Consider the following 8152-nt stretch of genomic DNA (forward strand, 5'->3'; position numbering starts at 1 on the left):
TTCATATCCTGTGCCCATTTTTCAATTGTATTGTTTACCTTTATCTTGTTGTGGTGCATGAATATTATTTTATATTTTCTAGTCAGGAGAAGAAATCAAGATATTAAAGAGTTGAACAGAAGATTCCAAAGGTCAGTGCAAGAATACAAAGTAAAGTATTACAATGAAATGTGCAAGGAGCTGGAGTCAGAAAATTGAAAAGGCCAAACTCACTCAGCATTTCTTATGCTGAAGAAACTGAAGAACAAATTCAAGCCTTGATTTGCTATACTTAAGGATGCTCTGGGTAGAATATTAAATAATCTAAGAAGTATTAGAAAAAGATGGAAAGAATATAGAGTCACTGTACCAGAAGGAATTGGCTGACACAGAAAAAATTTCATGAAATAATGAATGAGCAAGAGCCTATGGTGATGTTCAAGAAGTTCAAGCCGCTCTGAAAGAATTGGCAAAAAACAAGGCTCCAGGAGTTGACAGCATACCAATTGATATATTTCAACAAACAGACACTATCCTGGATGGGCAATTTCCTCCATGTGATTAACTGCTTCTGAAAACCCTCCATAGGATCAGCTATGGGTTGGTTTTGACACTATTGTACAGAACAACAACAATGCTAATGTAACCGGGTGAGTACTTTAAAAGAAGGTAATTCCTAGAGTTCAGAGATGTTCTGTAGACTTGGGCAAGCAGCAAGTTGCTATGAATCCTACTGCTGCAAAGAACTTAATTCTGTGTTAATTTCCCAAGTGTTTAGAAGAGGACGCCAAGCTTTAGATAAGACTTCAGCCCTCTCCAACACTTTCACTGCATTCTTGTGAAACCCAAAGTTGCATATTCATGTGAAATCATGAATATGTGCTGTTTTAAGCCTCTATGAATTAACCTGTGGGAGAAGAATGGGAAATCTCCTCCCATCTGATTCATTGCCTCTGAAAACTGACTGGAGGGTCAGTTGTGGGTCAGTTCCAACTCTGTGGTACACAACAACAGTTAACTTACTACCATCAAAGCAAAGGGAGTTCTGGTGACTTAGTGGTAAGAAGCTGTGCTGCAATCTTAAAGACATGCAGTTCAAAACCACAGGCTGCTCTGCAGGAGAAGGATGGGCAATCTCCTCCCATGCAGTTTACTACCTCTGAAAACCCACTGCAGGGTGAGCTATGGGTCTCACTTGATGGCACATAACAACAACATGCTCTATAGCTTTTCAATGTTTGATTTTTTTGGAAGTAAATTGCCAGTTCATGTTTTTGTGTGAACTCCAACCTCCTTTTGGCTCACTAACTGTTAGTCAAGTACACTAACTGTTTGCTCTCAAATAAAAACACAACAACAACAAAAACTCAAGGACTTAAACGTCTGTTTGTGGTGTTTTGTTACTTGATAATAGAAAACTCACACATTATAATATATATTCACATTGCTAGTTAGTGCTATTGCTTGCATGATTTGACCCTCTGCATATCAAAGTCTGGTGAAAAAAGTATTACAATCAGGCTTAATTGTTGTTGTTGTTGTTGTTACATGCTGTCGTGTGGCTTGTGACCCATAGTGACCCCATGTATAGTAGGTCCCTGCCCTGTCCTGAGCCAGTCTTATTAATTCCAACACACCAACTCCCACTGCCCCAGTCACTATATCAAGATGACCAAGCCCTTAGGCCACCTCTTTTTTTTTTTTTATTCTTGTGTGTGTACCGTCAAATCAGATCTGACTGGTATAGGAGGAGATTGTTCCTCCTTCTCCAGCAGAGCATCTGGTGAATTCGAACCACTCACCTCTGGGATTGCAGTGCAGCTTCTTGCCACTAGGCCACCAGAGCTCGCCCCAGTCACTATACCAATCCATGTCATCAGAGGTCTTCCTCTCTTGCGCTGTCCCTCCACCCTTCCAAGCATGATGTCCTTCTCAAAGGACTGGTCTCTCCTGGTCACATTCCCAAAGTATGAGAGGGAGCTTCAAAATCCTCTCTTCCAAAGAGAAACTTGGTTTCACCCTTTCTAAGACAGACCTATTTGTTTTCTTGGCAGTCCATGGCATATTCAAGACTCTTATCCAGCACTGCAATTAGAAGGAATTGATTCTTCTTCTGTCATCCTTAATCACTATCCACCTCTAACAAGTAATTGAGAAGACCATGCCTGCATCAGGCACATCTTAGTATCTAGACTGACATTGTTGCTTTTCAGTACTCTAGAGAGGTTCCTGACTTCAGATTTCCCCAATGCAATTAGACTTTTGATTTTCTGACTGCTGGTGCCAACAGTGTTGATTGTGGAACAAAGCAAGTTGTAATTATTAACAACCTCAAGCTCTTCTCCATCTATCATGGTGCTGCCGGTTGGCCCAGTGGTCAGAATCTTTGTCTTCTTTTTTTTTTTTTATAATTGAGATTTTAATGAAAGTTTATAAAGAACTTGGATTTCCATTAATTCATTGCTGCACATTTTCCTCCCTGCCCCCCCCCCCCCCCCCCCCCCCCCCCCCCCCCAGTTTGCTTTTTTCTTTGGAAAAAAAAATTCTTTCATTGTTATACAGCTCCTCCCTCCCCTCCCCATCTGACCACTTCACTATGCAGGGTTTCTTAATGTTGAGCTTCAATCCATAGTGAAGACTACAGTCCTTGACCTTTTACAGCAAGTGCTTCAGGTCTTCAGTTTCAACAAACAAGGTTGTGTCATCTGCATAACATAGGTTTTTGATGAGTCATTAACACTCAGATTTTTTTTCTCCTCCTGTTGTTAAATCCAAGTGCCTGTTTGATGTGTTGTTGTTGTTAGGTGCTATCAAGTCAAGTACAACTAAGAATTACAGATCTGGACCTTGCCCTGTCCCAATGCCATCTTCATCATCTCTGATATTCTTGAGCCCACTGATACACTCACTGTGTCAATCCATCTTCCTCTCTATCACCCTCCACCTTCCCAGACATGTCTATTTCACGACTGGCCTCTTCTAACAACTCATCCAGTATGTGAGACGATGTTTCACCATCCATGCTACCAAAGATCACTTTGATTGTACCTTCTTCAAGACTATGTGGGATACTGCAATGTACTGCATATACACAACAGGCAGATGTGGTTACTGTAAAGTGCTGACTATACCCTACAGCCAGAGTTGGGCTCAAGGTGCCACGTTTGGCAGGTGCAGAACTGACTTCTAAATCAGTATTATGTAAGCCTCAGTGTAACTGTGCAGGTGTATAGTGTGACACGGTTTGGCAGAGCACTTGGCCTTCAGCACTACAAAAACTTGGTGGTAAAACTTGCACATTGGCTCACAGTCATGGCTTGTCTCTTCCCTACCATCAGTGTGGACTGCAAGAAAGTGATGTCTAAGATTTCTTCGACTTTTCATGCTTTTCTTCTAATTATACTCAACCTGAGCATCAGGCTCAGGCTGATGACCTCAGGCATGACATTTGGAGCTGTGACCAGGATTCTAACACCACAACACTAAGACATCTATACTTCTGTACAGCCTCTAAAAGCTTGCTGGAGGATCCACTATGAGTTGGTTCTGGCTTGATGGCCATTATTGCTGGTTTAATTGTGATTAGTTACTAATCTGTAGAGAACAAATTCACCTGTCTCTTACAAAGCACTGAGAAACCTAGGTGAAATTTATTCGTTAGAGATTTATATGTAAACATGATAGACCCCTGCATAGATTCTTGAGTAATGTATCCCTGGTTAAATTCAAGGCAAAACAGCATTTACAATGCAATAGAGGTAAGAAGAGTGATTTGTTTTCAACTTGGGTCAGAAGATAGGGATCAAAAAGTAAAGGCAAAGGATACCAAGATTTAACAATAATTTCAACTTGTGAGGAAAGACAAAAATACCTGAGATAATCTTAAATCTCTGCTTTAGAGCTCAAGAAATTAGTCGTACTGTTAACTACACACAGAAGAATGTTAAAGAAATAATAAAGAACTGTATTTTCCTTGTTTTTTTATAAAGCAGAGGTCAGCAAATCATGACCGGAGGCCAAATCCAGCTCACAGCCTGTCTTTGTAAATAAGTTTTCTTGGAGCACAGCTGTGCTCATTCATTTACACATTGTCTGTGGCTGTTTTCTGTTAAACAAGAGTAGTTTCAATGCAGACTGTGGCTCTAAAGCTAAGAATATGATCTGACCTGCTGCAGAAATGTTTGTCCAGACTTTCCATAAAGCACACTGGGCCAGCAGTCTCTAGCACATAGCAAGCTCCTTTAGAAACGTTAATGAATATTTTCATTAATAAAAGTTCTTAGTAGCCTGTGAACAACATTATCAAAAGTTCCAATTCTTAGTGTCTATATTCTTTAAAGCCCATTAGTTTCTGATTCAAGTATTTAGATTAAACATTGAGATGGTTCAGATGGGAAATGAAAGTTTTTAGCCAGAAAACTACCCAAGGATGAAATTCATAGTCTACAGTACACGTAAAAAAGCCAAGCAAATACTATACAAAACATGGAAACATTTTCTGTGTTGAGTATTACTGTCCCACATTAAACATTCTTCCCTTCCTTTGATAAGGAGTTGTGTTACCAATCCAGAAGCACACAGTTCAAACCCACCAGCTGCTCTAAGCAAGAAAGATGTACAATTTCCTACTTCTGAAAACCCACTGGAGGGTCAGCTGTGAGTTGATTCAGACCCAATGACACATAGTTACAACAACTACCACTCAAAGTTTAAGTAGGTGTAAGTTATGTTTAAGTAAGTTTATGTTGTTGCTGGTGTGTACCACCAAATCAGAACTGACCCAATAGCTAACTCTCCAGTTGGTTTTTAGAGGCAGCAAATGGTGATTTGAACTGTGTACATATGTGTTCCTCCTCATAGAGCCCAGCCTCCTGGATAATCTGTTCCGCATATAGATTGAAAAGATACGGAGATAGGACACATCCTTCACATAGACCCTTCCCAAATTTGAACCATGCAGTGTTCCTTGCTGTGTTCTGATGACTGCCTCCTGGTCCAAGTACAGGTTTCCCATAAGCACAATCAAGTGTTCTGGGATTCCAATTCTTCTCAGAGTCAACCACAGTTTCTTTTCTTTTTTTTTTTAAATTTAAATTTATTATTAATTTCAGTAAACATTTACAGAGACTTTGGATTTCCATTCATTCATTGTTACACTTTTCTCCCCTCCCAACCCTCCGCCCTAGTACACTACCCTCTTGGAAAAGTAAAAGAAAAATTCTTTCATTGTTTTACAAACCCTCCCCCAAGTCCATTCCACCATGTAGCGTTCGCTCTAGACTCCTGTTATGTCAAAAATACCTAATCACATATCCCTTCTAAACAGTTTTCTCCCTCATCTGTTTCAATGCAGTATCATCTGTTTCAATGCAGTATACATTATTGAACCCATCTTTCTCAGTCTCTCCCCAACCCCGAGGTCAGTCCTGTTTTACAACAGTGGCACCATACAGTGTTTGTCCTTTTGTGATGGAGATATTTCACTCAGCATAATGTTCTCCAGAGTCAACCATTTTGAATAATATTGCATGAGTTCCTTGTTTTTCAATGCAGCATAATATTCCATTGTGTGAATATACCACAGCTTCTCTATCCATACATTTGTTGATGGGCACTTAGGTTGTTTCCAACTCCTGGCTATTGTGAACAAAGCCGCAATAAACATGGGTGTGCAAATATATCTGCTTGGATGTCAGTCATGGTCTCTTTGGGGTATATTCCCAGTACTGAAATTGCTGGGTCAAATGGTATCTCTATTTGCAACTTTTTGAGAAAGCACCATACTGCCTTCCACAGTGGTTGCACCATTTTACACTCCCACCAACAGTGAGTAAGGGTTCCAGTTTCTCCACAACCTCACCAGCATTTGTTGACTGTTGTTCTATTAAATTTTTCTATTCTGACTGGGGTGAGATGATATCTCATAGTTGTTCTAATTTACATCTTTCTTAGAGCTAGGGATTTTGAACATTTCTTCATGTGCTTGTTAGCCATCTGAATGTCTTCTTTGTCTGATATGTCATTACCAAATACTTTTTCCCAGTCGATGGCTTCCCTTTTTACCCTGTTGGAGAAGTTTTGGGATGTGCATAGGGAAAACTACAGTTTCTTCTGATTTACATAGTGAAATGCCTTTGCATAGTCAATGAAACACATTGATATTCCTCTGGTATTCCCTGCTTTCAGCCAAGATCCATCTAACATTAGCTATAATATCTCTAGTACCACCGTCTCTTCTAAACTCGGCCTGCCCTTCAGGCAGTTCTCTGTTGATGTGCTGTTCCAGTCATTTTTGGATAATCTTTAGCAGAATCTTTGGTTGCATGGGATATCACTGATATTGTTCCATAATTTTTACACTCTGTCGGGTCACCTTTCTTTGGAATGGGAACAAATATAGATCTATTTCAGTCAGTTGGCCAGGTGATTGTCCTCCAAATTATCCAGAAGGCTGGGCTTTATGAGGAGAAATGTGGCATCAGAATTGGAGGAAGATTCATCAACAACCTGTGCTATGAAGACGGGACAACCTTGCTTGCTGAAAGTGAGGAGGACTTGAAGCACTGCTGAGGATCAAAGACTAATGACAACCACCATCATCACATTTGTGTTGTCAGTGCGCTTCCTTCCAGCTAAGCCACCGGAGCTCTCCTAAGTGGGCATGTAAACAGTCCAATTACAGGCTATTTCAGCCTCATTTCCGGCCAGGTGTGGCCATGGGCTTAAAGTTCTCAGCAACAGAATGTAATGAGAAGTATTATATTATCTTGCTTTAAAAGGACATTTGCTTGTTCTCTGCTTCTCTTTCTTCTTCCCAGAAGGAGGTAATGAAAGCATTAAGGTCAGGACAAAGAGAATGTTGCTGTTAGGTGCCCTTGATTTGATTTCAACTTAAAGCAACACCATATGGCATGATAGGACTTCAAGGATTTTCTAGGTTGCAACCTTTGGGGGAATATATCACCAAGTCTTTTTGCCACAGAGCTGCTGGGTGAGTTTGAACTACCAACCTCACATATTGGTTACCAATCAAGCACGTAACCATTGAACCACCTGGACTCCTACAAAGAATGATGATGTTATGTACTGTCTAGTTGGAAACAGCTCATAGCTGACAATCCAGCAGGTTTTCAGAGGCAGTAAATCTCATGGCAGAATTGCACATCCTTCCTGGTGGCCTAGGGGCAAGAAGCTGCGCTGCAACCCCGAAGACAAGGGATTCAAGGCCACAAGCTGCTCCATGGGAAAAGGATGGACAACCATCCACATGATTAACCGCCCCCGGAAACCCACTGGATGGTCACTGTGGGTCGATTCTGACTCTGCAGTACACAACAACAACAATTCATGCAGAACAGCTGGTGGATTCAAACACATGCCTTAGGATTGGCAGCACAACTCCTTACCACTAAGCCATCAAAGCTCCGAACAGAGAATGATAGAAGATGGAAAATCAACAAAAGAAAAAACGCTTCGGTCCCTGGTTGACACTGTGGAAGGATCCTTAACTACATACCCTAGACAGCTATGTGAGGCAGATAGCTATTTCTGTTTTCTTTGGGTCTCATATCTTTAAGTATCTTCATTACAAAAGCTTGATCTATGTAGAAATCCTCCACAGACACATAAATATATATTAAATGAAACTACTATAGCTTCTGATTTTGTATAGTCATTTTTCTATTGTGAGGATGGAGGGGTGCTTTGGAAAATTCTATTAGAATCTTATTGCCTTTAATGTGTATTGTGTCATTTAGTCTTTTTCTTTTTTTAAATGTTATTATTATCATTAATCTTAATGAAAATTTATAGAGATTTCCAGACTAGGACAAATGAGAAAACTATGCTAACGAAAATCTTTGTACTCTTAATAATGCAGAAGGGTAGAGAGAACTCACCATGTGTTAATTAACCTGTTAATCACAGTTGTTGTTGTTGTTATATGCCATCGAGCCACTTGCGACTCATAGCGACCCTATGTGCAACAGCCCTAAACTCTGCTCTGTCCTGTGCCAATCGCACCGTCTCCGACACACCCATCCCGATTACCCCAGTCATTGAATCAATCCAACTCATAGGGGGCCTTCCCCTCCTGCGCTGTCCCTCCACCCTACCAAGCATGATGTCCCTCTCCAAGGACCTGTCCCTCCTTGCAACATGTCCAAAGTATGTT

The 8152-nt window shown here is 40.6% G+C and overlaps 1 protein-coding gene across 1 annotated transcript in view; it reads right to left on the reverse strand.

The window, feature by feature from the left end:
• The window catches only part of LOC102859265 (chromosome unknown open reading frame, human C12orf56), a 117915-nt gene that overhangs the window by 17095 nt on the left and 92668 nt on the right, over positions 1 to 8152 (reverse strand). The window lies entirely within an intron of this gene.

This window comes from Elephantulus edwardii, unplaced genomic scaffold, assembly GCF_000299155.1.
Source record: "Elephantulus edwardii isolate Elephantulus edwardi_28Jun2011 unplaced genomic scaffold, EleEdw1.0 scaffold00047, whole genome shotgun sequence".
Classification (NCBI taxonomy): Eukaryota; Metazoa; Chordata; class Mammalia; order Macroscelidea; family Macroscelididae; genus Elephantulus; species Elephantulus edwardii.